General features: G+C 39.6%; 1 protein-coding gene across 11 annotated transcripts in view; it reads right to left on the bottom strand.

The window, feature by feature from the left end:
- Nucleotides 1-12,202, bottom strand: part of NAV2 (neuron navigator 2) — a 372,985-nt gene that overhangs the window by 103,823 nt on the left and 256,960 nt on the right. The window lies entirely within an intron of this gene.

Below are 12,202 nucleotides of genomic sequence, written 5' to 3'. Positions count from 1 at the left end.
TTAGTATTTTCAATGTCAGTGAAACTCGGAGAAAATAAAAGCCAGCTTTCTTTTCCTACCCAGCAGAGCAAAAATGAGCTCCTACTGTATAATTTACATTTACTTGCTGTTTCAAGAAAAAGAAAGAAGAAAAAGAACCTCTTTCAATTCAAACCAAAATGTGTTCTGCAATGTGCTCTCCCTTATTAAGTCCACAATACTTTTTCATTAGCAAAAAGACAGCACTATTTTGTAACGAAGGGTTCCCTCTGCTTTTGGCAAAATACTTGCTGTCCAAGTTTGATTCTTAGAAAAACCTCAAACGTTAAAAAATGCAGGAGTAAGGAAAAAAGTAAAACTAAAGTCCTTTCAGTTATTGGGGGTGGGGGTGGTAATATCTTCACAATGCAAAGATAGAAGAAAACTCCACGTACAAAAATAAAACCAATTGTACCCTTTTGTAAAGAACCTAAATTAAGTATCACCACATAGCCTAATACAGCTGTAAGAGAAACTTGTGGCAGTAGCTTACAGCCCTCCCCCACAGAGAAAACAAATCTATTATTTAGTTAATTCCTCCTAATGTTATTTGTTCTTACTAAGACATTAGTTCTGAGCCTAAAGAGAGATTGAAAAATCACACTCACCTACCAGTGGCCACTTGTCTGAATCAGCTCCTCTTTGCAGAGTTTCCCTTTTGAAGATGTTACTCTCTCAGTTATCACAAATATGTTTTCTGTTAAACTGCTCATGCTTCCAATTAAATTTTGTCATCTGTGTCTGTTCGCCTGCCCAGCAGCCTGCTGGGGATTAACGGCTCTTACCTATATTTCCCTGCCCTCTAGCACGAAAGTAAACTGTGTACAGAGCTGCATTTTTTTAATTCAAAAATCAACAGCAGCGAAGAGCGTGCGTTCTCGGCAGCAGGAGCAGCCCTGTGAATCCAGCTCTGTAAATCACGAGCTGCTGCAGCCACACAGGGACTGTTTTACCTCACTTTCAGTTGCTCAGTGAAGATACAGCTCTGTTAACCTCCCTCCTCTGATCCAAACCAGACCTACTGAAGATTTAAGTCTCATACATCTTCCTGACTTAGCACAGAATCGAATTTCTAAGAGTATTAGAGACTCCTTAATAATAAACTCAGCCATTTCACATGGTTATGGACAAAGTGGAATAGCAGGAACTAATGATACTTTTAAAACTATTACTGAAGTCAGGACTTTTAACCAGTAACTAACTATTATACTGGCTGGTTTTACTAGTCTTTTTCCTATGGCCAAGGAGCAGGAAGCTCCATGGAGCTGGAAGGAATCAGGAACTGGATTACAGACACAGACAGGAATCACACTGCTTTTAAACTTGTGCCACCTGCTGACTTCCACAGTATTGCTCCTGTTTAACACAGAAGGAAAATCAAGCCACCAAATATCTCAAACAGTGATACCATCTGGCCTCTCACTGCTCTGCTCAAGCCTGCTGAATTCAACCCAAAGTGTTAAGGAGGACCAAAAAGATAATGGCACAGGAATCAGAGAATCATTAAGGCTGGAAAAGACAACCAAGATCTAGTCCAACCATTAACGCCGGACTGCCAAGCCCACCACTCAACAACATCCCTAAGCACCACTCCCAGACCTTTCTTTGAGCTCTTCCAGGGATTCCACCACTGTGGGAGGAGTCCCAGTGACCCCTAGTGTGACCTGACACAGTGCCCTGACACAGAGAGGAAGGAAGGTGACAACCTCTTCACAAGCTGCCAAAGTTCCTCACTCTGCTTTCAGAAGCTGCACCACTGCTCTTTCCTTCATGCCTCTTACCATACACTGCTGCTTTGTTTTTGTTTTCATTTCCTGAAGCTCTCCTGCTCATCACAGTGCACTTCCCATCCCCACACCGCACCAGGCTCCTTTTGCATACTCAGAACAGGAAAGCCTTTGTCTCAGCCTGCCTTCCACAGAAGACATCCAGCAACCAAGTGAAAGCTTAATGAAAATCCCAACTGTGCATATTGTACAGTTCATTTGTATAGATTATTTTTTAAAACAGTAATAGCCCATCTCAATATTGAGATATTGCTATAGGAAGTGGAGATTGACAGTACTTTCAACACTAAGTTCCTAATCCACATGTCTTCTGGCCTCATCATGCTAAACAAATCTCAGCACAAAGAACAGCCATGCCCAGAAATCATCATAGCTGTGTGGAATTCATGAACATGCCTAGGATGGATTTACAACCAGGTCCCAGGACGGACCCAATGTACTGAACAATATGGGCAGGGAAGCCTTCACTTGCTCAGAAAAACAGGACTGGGGCAATAAAAGGGTGACAAAATAAAAATTACCAGTAAGGGTTGCATCTATAAAGTAGAAGAGCTGGTTGTACACCTTGTTACGACAACATATGCAGGCACAAAAACTCAGCTCGTGGTCTGAGCATGCAGACAACTGATTTCTTAGGAAAAATATCTGCCTTCTCAAACGGGTGCTTCACAAGAGTTTGAGAACAATACAGGAAACATGTGTATGGGATGGACAAAGCCAGCCTGCATCCCCCAGCACTGAGAGCCTACGCAAAGTCACTCACCTGAGACAAGAGGGATCTGAGAGCCAGATCCATAACCTGCCTGAGAAGTCTGACCCTGTCTCAGACACTGAGCTGGCCGTTAGGTCATGCATAGCAGCAGAGGCCACCACATCAAAATAGGGCTCTGACCAGCTCCACAGCTTTCTTCTGGAACTCAGTGGAAGGGGTTGCTTAATTTGGGACCTCAACTACATCCTAACAGCACAGATGAATGCTGCAGTTCACAGACTTCTGGGAAAAGATGCTTGGCTTGGATCAAGTGAAATGGCTTGTTTACAAATCCCAAAGCACTGCACAAAATTTATCTCCCAGCAAAATCCAGAACTTTTCAATTTCTCCTTTTTTTTATTTAAATGTTTTCAGGAAATATATTTATTTATTTATTTATTTATGTTTGGTCACTGACTAAAACATGTTTTTCCCAGTTTACTTGTTTATAAACACAATGCTCTCTTTGTCCCAACGCCCCCACATACACCCTCCTGTCTGGAAGTGAATTTTCCTTCCGTTGCCAGTGGCATAGGAGGAGCACAGTGCAGCTCCTTTACAGACATGTCAGAGAAACCAGAATTAGGACAATACTATGACTGTAACATTAAAAAAATAGAATATATTGCAACAGTAATTTTCAGAGTGTCTACTTAACGTTTTCCACAAAGTGAATTCTGTGAATACTGGATGTATGCACCTCAAATGAATAAAAAATATTCACAAAGTCTACAGTTAAGCAGCAACACTTTGGGAAAGGAAAGAAGGTACTTTCTTACACAGCTGCAGTGGATTTTGATTTCTACTTGGGTCAAATACAGTGAAACTAGAAATTGAACAACCTCAAGTGACTTATTACATTGCACCATGCACAGTTACGGCAAGAAATTAAAGGCTCACCCTAAAACACATGAAAAATTGCTCCAGCTTAAGAAAACTTCAGGTTTTCAGACTCTCCATTTCTTCTTTACAAACAAGCACTGGCTCTTTTACTCCTCTGGCCAAGTTTGGTAAGCAAAAGGAGTTCTGCTGCCAGAATGCAGCTTCAAATGCTGGGTTTCCTAATGAAGCAGCAACATGAATTCGTGGAGCACACATCAGCATGCAAAGGGGAAAGTTTTATTCAGCACAGTATAGACCCTTCTTTCATGAAAAGCAGAGCAGGTTTCATGCATTCAGTTAATAAGCTTATTATTTCCCATGTGTTCCTTTGTGAGGGAGGTATTTTCTTTCTTCAGCAACCTGCATTAACTAAAACTGACTATAAAAGAAATGTTTTCAAACTCAAGCTACAGTTTACAATAAATAATGATCACTTTCCTCTTTTCAAAGCCAAACCTTGGCCTGAAATCTATTTTGTTCCTAGTGCTCCTGTTAAAAAAAGATGTTGGTGGTCCAGGTCCAATGCCAATACACACTGTAGCATGGGTAAATCTGATTTCAGCAGCTCCTGCAAAGACTGAACTGCATCTGCAAACCCACCCGTGTGTGAAGAAGAAAAAAAAGAATCTGAAAGCTTATGATTTAATTCTTCCACAGAAGTCTTTGAGAGCTTATGCTATAATAAGGTCAGGAGAAAATATATGCAATTTCCCATCATTTCTCATGTTCACTCTAAGTAAGTGGACTTTGATTTGCTATAACTGAAAACTTTCAAAATCCATCATTATAAGCATGAAAGGCAACACCCAGACAAAGGATGTTCTCATAGTTACTCTCCTTAGGAGGGTCAAGAACTTAACCGCATTTTTACTCATTTTTGAATGAACAAACTTTTATTTTTTATTTCACAACTATGGGAAAAGTTCTTATGAAGAGAAATATCTTTTAGTCCAGCCTATGGATTAGATAACATATATGAAAGCAAATCCACAACCAGATTCTAATCTAGGAAATAAAAGCAGCTCTGCCCTATGACATTACAATGTCGGAACTGCAGAAACCACTGTGGCAGTTTCATAATTTCCCATCTAGAAGAATAAATGGCAAATCTTGACCCTTCCCTTCCACCCACCAGAAGACTATCCTTTAAAGCACTATACATAAAGTCCTACAGAGAACTTTTTAGCTGAGTTGTTCTCTACTCCAGTGATCATTTATCAAACCCTGTAAGTATGGAAATGTCTGCATTCCTTCCAGGAGCCAACTATAAAAGTCACAATCTTTCCATAAACCCAAATCACAAGCAGGTAGAGCAGAACATTCCCAACAAGAGCGACCTGGCACTCAGTTCCTCCTCAAAATAAGCACAACTCTTGTGGCCCACAGAAATTTCCATTTAAATTTCCATTGTAACAGTGGGAGAATTGCAGCTGGCAGGAAGACACTGGCTGACCTACCATCGAGGGGTGCACATGGCCTCCACCCACAGGACAGCTGAAGCTTTCTTTTCTCTTTTCTATTCTGGACCACAAAAACCCAACAGAAATTTTTTTTTTAAAGCAGAGATTGCCAGATAGGGAAATTCTGTATAACCTCAGAAAAGCCTGAATAGGGAACATTTTTGCTTTGCTGAGGATGAGACCTTAGAATCATAGCTGGAACCACAGCTGGAAGAGACCTTAAAGATCATCTCCCTGTCATGGGCAGGATGAGCACCTTCCACTACACCAGGTTGCTCAGGACCCTTTCTAACTGAGCAGAATTGTTTCCTTCAACTTCTGTCCACCGATTTTCCCTTTAATGGTGATTAAATCCACTGTAACACAAGAGAAAAACTACCTTAACTCCATGACATTTTTCTTCCCTTCCATCACATCTACTTCTTCAATCCCAGTGCTGTAAACTGTGTAACTTCAACAGCAGTTCCACGCATTCACAGAAATGTGTCCTACCTCTGAAAACCCTAACCAAAGCCCAGGGATATGTCAGAAATGCAACTTCCACCTTTCTGTCAAGCTGCCTCCATTCACACAGAGCTCCAGCTCATGGAACAACAGTTCTGCTGTTGGCTAGCTCACTTAGCCAAGACTCAGCATTTTTGATGAGGTGAGGGGAAATAAAACTGGAGCACAGGCAGCCCCTTTTCTCATTGTCTCACCATAACCAACTAAGACATTTGAATTCCTTGTTGTTTTTGTTTAGCTACTGTAAAATTCAAAATGCTATTGACACGAATGCCTAAGATAAGGTTGGAGGGACCTCTGTTGACCACATACTAGTTAGATGATCATAAAAATAATGAAACCAAGTTGACTGTGCCATTAAAAACAAGTTGCACTCTCCATTTTATACTAGACAAATACCATTCTTTTTCATTCTTCTCCATTTCCTTCTATTTGTACAATTTAATCCTCCAAGATGTCTCATAACAGACTTATTCAAAAGCATTCATGAATTCCAGGCAGGAAGCCGTTATGGAATCTTTCATTAAACTATATACTTAGCTGGAGTGGACAATATGCACAGTTAGCATATTGTCTGACACATCTCTCCTGCAGGTTGTATGAAATAGGCACTACGAAAATCAGTGGTCTGAGAACTGCAGTCAGGAAATATTCCCCATTTGTATCAAAACCAAATGACAGACACATACTACAATTTATGGTGGGGTCTTCTTCCTTTCAGTTCTCTGCTGCCAGCCACAGATTCTTCAGGAATATTTGGTTATAGATGAGGAACAAGCAAAAGGCTCAGCAGAGAAGCCACAAATGAAAGGGCCCAGGGAGGCTGAAAGTGCTCCCAAACAAGGAGAAGGGGCTTCTACAGATGTGGTAGAAACATGCTGGCATTTGAGGAAGTCTGGGATGTAGCACCACTGCTCTTTGCTTTCCCATGATTTAATAGTGAACCCTTGTTTCCATGGCTGTTTTTCTGGCACACTGCACTCAATAAACAATAAATTTATGAGAAATTGTAAATATTTATTTTAAAAGGAAACATGTAGGCACTGCAAAGGCCATGAAATGCTGGACCAGCTCTTCAGCTGGTATAAATTAATGTGGTTCCACCACATCCAATGCAGCTATGTAGATGTACACAGGGCAAGAAGCTGCTTCTCAAGGTTAAATTTTACTTCAAAGCTACGGATCTTTATCCTCATGAACTGTACTGTTAAGAACATGCCACTGGCTAATATTTTTAGGATATTTTTTTCCCTGAAACTTTGTTTAAATATATTTTTGCCTCATTTTATGTATTTCTAAAGCTTACACCAGCTATGTTCGAAGTCCTGTGGTCTTGTAAAGCTCCACTTCAGCCATGATTAAGCCTTCAGCCAGGCTTTGTCTAGGCAGAAGAGGACATATTTTTAAATGCCAGATTCAGCCAGCTGAACAGTTGTAAAATTAAGCACAAATATGATTCACGGCAGACTCACATCTTGCCCTATAAATATGCCATGCTGCTTGCTATTTCCTGGATGTCTTTAAGCTGTTTGATGGGCACACACCCAACATAAATATGTCACTGACGATTTACTAAGATGAGCCAATCTTTCAAAAGCATATTTGATTAGAAAAGGGTGCAAACAATACCCCAGGATACACATGTATCTCAGCTAGCCAAAGATGAGTATTTTGTTTGACACTAATAACTCTTGTAAGGGTCACCTTCTGACACAAGGCAGGAGCCTTATGTCTGAGGAATTTCTCAGCATTAATACATTTGGTAAATTGGAGAAATAAACTTGAGTCAGTAAGACTTCATTCACTGAGGTTGACTGAAGAGGTGTGTGCTGAGAAAGAAGAAACTGAATGCATAAATTTAAAAGATCAAACCATCAGCTGTGCGACTTCACTGCGGGAAAAGGAGTCACAGCAAGAATGCAGCTGCACACTCCATAACGTGGCACTAAAGGAATACAAATGTCACCCAGAAATGCTTTAGGAGTATCCCATATGTAATCAGAGGCTTGGAGAATCACAGGAGAGAAGACAAAGAACTTAACTACTCCATGTTGTTCAGCAGCAAAATATGGCATCAGGTGGAGTGCTTTTTCCAGCTCCAGCGCTCCTCTAAAAGAGACTAACAGACTGGAAAGGGGCCAGTAGAGACCATCAAGACATAAAAGAGATTTATCACATTAAAGGGATTTATCACAAGAAACCTATAAGAAAAAGGATGGAGTAGTAAAGATTGCTTTGTCTGGAAGAGAAAAAGTTGAAGGAGACATTTTAAGCCTTCAAATACGTGAAGACTTACAAACAGGACAGAGATCAAGGAAGAGCAAAAATATGCCTTATTTTTAGCCACACAGAATGGTTTTATATGTATGTTTTTAACAGATGCTTTTAAGACCAAATGGACACTGGAAGGGATCCAGTTTAAGAGATGGTCATGTCCCTGTCACGAGACATTTCAGAACAGACTTGTGAACACACCTGTCAGCTGGCTGAATGTGGCATTTACAAATATGTCCTGTTCTACCTAAACAAAGCACGGCTAAAGGCTTAATCATGGCTGAAGTGGAGCTTTACAAGACCACTTTGAACATAGCTGGTGTAAGCTTTAGAAATACATAAAACAATGCAGAATTTTTTTCTACATGGATACAGCTGGTTTTCCTTCAGAGCTGGAGCACAGACTCCCCATGTTCTTTACAGATGCAATTCTACAAATAAATATAGTATAAGCTGCAAACCCGTGAAAATTTTAAGCAGAGTTCCTTAAACAGAGTTAAAGCCAGGAACCATATCTGTACTTCAAAGTCATGACTCAACAAAAGAAAGTACCAGGTTCCTCAGCATATCGTTCAGATTACCTCACGGTCCTTCCTTACTCTCTGTCTTTTGTTTTTACCCTTGCATCATCAAATTCATGATCACTGTACTATATTCAAGGCAAAATATATCACCTTGAGCATTTAGTAAATACCTTCAATGTATACTGTACTTATAAAACTGGATAGGGTTACTCCAGCATCTGCTTTTGGTAGTGCACACAGCAGAACAACAGAAATCACCCATTACTCTGGTAATGGATTTATTGAGACAAATCCTGTAAATTTATTTTACATGTCAGACTTACAGGGAAAACCCTTGGTCAACAAAACCAGAGCATCTCTTGAATGCCAGCACAGAGGAGCACATACACAGCACCCTAAACACTAAGCAGAATATGATGTTTGCTTTGTGTCTGACCTAATGAAGCACTGGAACATTTTTACAGGGTGGGATGACTGAAATTTAAGTAATTATCACATTTTCACACTGTTGAGACAATCACATTTATTTCCAGTGAAAATTTGAAAGTGTGGGCAAACTGGTTTCACATGTTGTGGACTTATGCCTCTTTAAAATATAAAATCTTTTCTACTTTTGCAATCCTTTTAATCTTAGTGACTTTTGTACAGTCTTATCAAGTCATCATTTCAAAAGCAAATTTAAGATTCATTCAACATTAGATTAATTTCTTAAGAAATTATCAAATTCATTTCTAAAGAAAGAGAAACAAAAAATAATACTACCCCCAAGGTGGATATAGAAAAGAGTGAAAGTAACTGTTTCAAAAAGTCAAAGGGAATTTTTTCTGAGCCTATAAGAACATAATTTTCAGTCATAAACAAAGTTAGAGCTACCCAGAATTTTAAATAAATAAATAAATACATGAAATTCATCTTACTGTTATCTGTTGCACAAGCCAACAGTTTAATTCGGTAAAATCACTTCCTATCTTTCTGACATCCATATACTGTTCATTCATAAGCACAGGGATCTTTCCGTCTCACGAATTCTACCTAGTTTTGCTCATCTCAAGTGAATTGCTAAGATCTTTTTGCTGTTCCGGGTTTCCAGAACTTCCCTTACTCCACCTGTCCTCCCAGTCTTCCCAGCAGCCTCGCAGAGCTGGGCCCAGCACCAATCCATTGGCACAGCTAAAAACAGGTTCAGTGATGAGCTGGAAGTTGGTACCAAAAGGGTCAATGCCTTTTCAGTATCAACTTCAGTGCAAGAGAGTCCTCAGCTGGAAATCCTCACCCTACAGAGGACATGGGTTGAGACACCAGGCTTAAATTTTCACATTTATATTCCATCTGTGTGCCACTGGATCCTGAAGTGACTCACTCATCAGAGAGCACTAGAAAAACTAACTTTGGGGGTTTGTATGGACTCTCCCTTCTACAAGACACCAAGTACCTGAACACTTCAGGACTAGCCAGTCTTTGATTAGTAAAAGATGTAATTCAAAACATTAGAGTTATTGTAACAATGGTTACGTAATAACAGAATCACAGGATAGTGGCTGGGTTGGAAGGGACCTGAAAGATCACTCAGTCCCACCTCCAGCCATGGGCAGGGACACCTTCCACTATCCCATTTTGCTCCAGGCCCCATTCAGCCTGGCCTTGAACACTTCCAAGGATAGGGCAGCCACAGGAAAACCCATGCCAGTGCTGCACCACCTTCGCAGTAAAAAATTTCTTCTTAATATCTAATCTAAACCCACCCCCTGTCAGTTCCAAGTCACTCCCCCACATCCCGTCACAAGCTGCCCCGTCAAGCAGCCCATTGTAAAAAGCGTCTGTTCAGCCGTCCCAGTGACCTTCTGCCAGCACTAGGTCAGCTGGCTCCATGCCACAGGAACTGCATCCAACATCCCAGCTTCCTACTGCAACTATCCTGATAACTATCCCTGCACCTGAAGCATAAAAAGCCTTCTCTTTCCCATTCAGGCTGAATGCTTCTATAAATGAGTAGAAAATTTTTTTAAATGCTGCAAGACAAATTTCTATCATGCTCAGAGCTCTTTTTTCACCACTTCTGGGTTTTTTAGTTCTTATACTATTACTGTGCACAAAGACAAAAGCCGGGGGTTTGTCTCTCTTTATAATTATCAATTTATTTGGAGTGGAAAAACTGCATGAGGTTAAACAAAATGTTTCCAGCAAGGAAGTTTGTGCAATGCCACTTGATTATCCTTTACTTGGTACAGGAGCCAAATCCAATCATTCAGAACATCAAATATTTCATCTCATTTTACATAAAGCTACAAAAGAAGACTTGTCCTCCATTTTAACGTGCTTGAATGAAAGATTTTTCTTTCAGGTAAACTTTCCAGATCATCTATGTTGATCTTAAAAGACAAAAGGGCTCAGTAATTTCTGAGCCAAAATTGGAACCTCTGTCTGAACACTAACTCTGGGCAAATATTAAATTCTGACTCATGTCTGATTTAATCTCTTCCAATGGCTAAACACCCTCATTCTTAAAATTTCTATCAAATTTGTGGTCTTAATTGGGCTAATATCAAATTCCTGAGAAATGGATACCCATACACTAACTGTTGAGATAAGGAAGAATTTTTATTACTATAAATGTCACTGCAGGTATCTTGTAGGTAATAAGGGAACCTTGTAACCTTTCTTTTAGACATATAACATAAATTAACCCTTTAAGTACCAAACAGCAAAGTAGATTTTCCAAAGCTCTATTTATGCAGACCTCTTTCTGTTTTATCAGCATCCCTCTGTTTCAAAGCCCATTTGAATACTACTGAATATCTTAGCCTTCAAGACATTACCCACAAGAACTCTGAATTTTGATCTCCTTATACACATTTCTCACCTCGCTTTACATGAAGATGAGAGTTTTTCCCCTCAGTCGCTAAAGTAGCCTTTTTTAATTGAATCTGAGGGTTTGACATAATCCAAATCTGCAATTTTAAATGACCTTAAGCAATGGTGAGTTCAAGACAAGCTTAGTATCACACAGAACCAAGTAATGGGAGTGTACTGTCATGCATTTTTGTATCATGACAGGATTGAATATGAAACATTTTTATCATCAGGAGTAGAAATTCCAATGGCTCATTTCCAGATGTAGGATTTTCTACTCTTTCACAAGAGGGCATTTAGAGAAATAAATATGGATTTCCTAGTTCATGAAGTTGATATGAAGATACTGATTTAATTCTGAAGAGCCTTTCCTGCTAAAGCTCTGACAAGATTTGCCATGGCCTCTTGAACTGTGCCCTTGAACTTGGTGCCCTGCCCTCTTGAACCTGATAAATATAACTGCATACATAGAGATTGCACACATTTTTAGCACACATGGGGCATGTGTAACCATACACCAGTTTGCCCACTGGAATGGGGATGACATTTATTTCCTTGCTAACATTTTGCTGATGGTAGTCAGTCCTATTTTGATAACACAAAGTTAGAAAGTTAAGAGGAAAGAAATTCCTTAACTGTCCTTCAAAATGCCTTAGTAACTCTTCATATTTAAGTAGTTTACACTTAAGGAAAAATTTAAAAGGAAATAATATTTATAGGTATCAAAATGTGGTAACCAGTCTAGGTCACAAGAACCCTCTGGAGATATTCCTTCCAACCTTCACCTGAAAGCAGGAGATGGGGTTAGCCTGGGTAACCTGAGATGAGGTTATCCAGGGCCCTGTCAAGGCAAGTCCTAAATACTTCCAAGCAAGTGAAATCCGACCCCTTCTCTGGACAAACTTCTCCAATGCTTTATTCTTCTCATAGTAAAGAATTTTATTCCTATTTCCAGACTTTGTGATTTCCCCTAAAGGAATGTGTGCCCCTTGAACTGTCATCACACATCCTTGTGAACATAGTGACTACCCTTTATATATTAAAAGACAGTTGTTAAGTACACAAAGTTAAAAATGTTTACCCAAAATTTGAAAGAAATAAAATAAAATAAAATAAAATAAAATAAAATAAAATAAAATAAAATAAATGAAA

Source organism: Passer montanus, unplaced genomic scaffold (genome assembly GCF_014805655.1).
Source record: "Passer montanus isolate IOZ18808 unplaced genomic scaffold, ASM1480565v1 scaffold54, whole genome shotgun sequence".
In the NCBI taxonomy this organism is placed as follows: domain Eukaryota; kingdom Metazoa; phylum Chordata; class Aves; order Passeriformes; family Passeridae; genus Passer; species Passer montanus.
The sequence above is the reverse complement of the archived record's forward strand: the minus strand, read 5'-3'. Positions and strand labels throughout refer to the sequence as shown.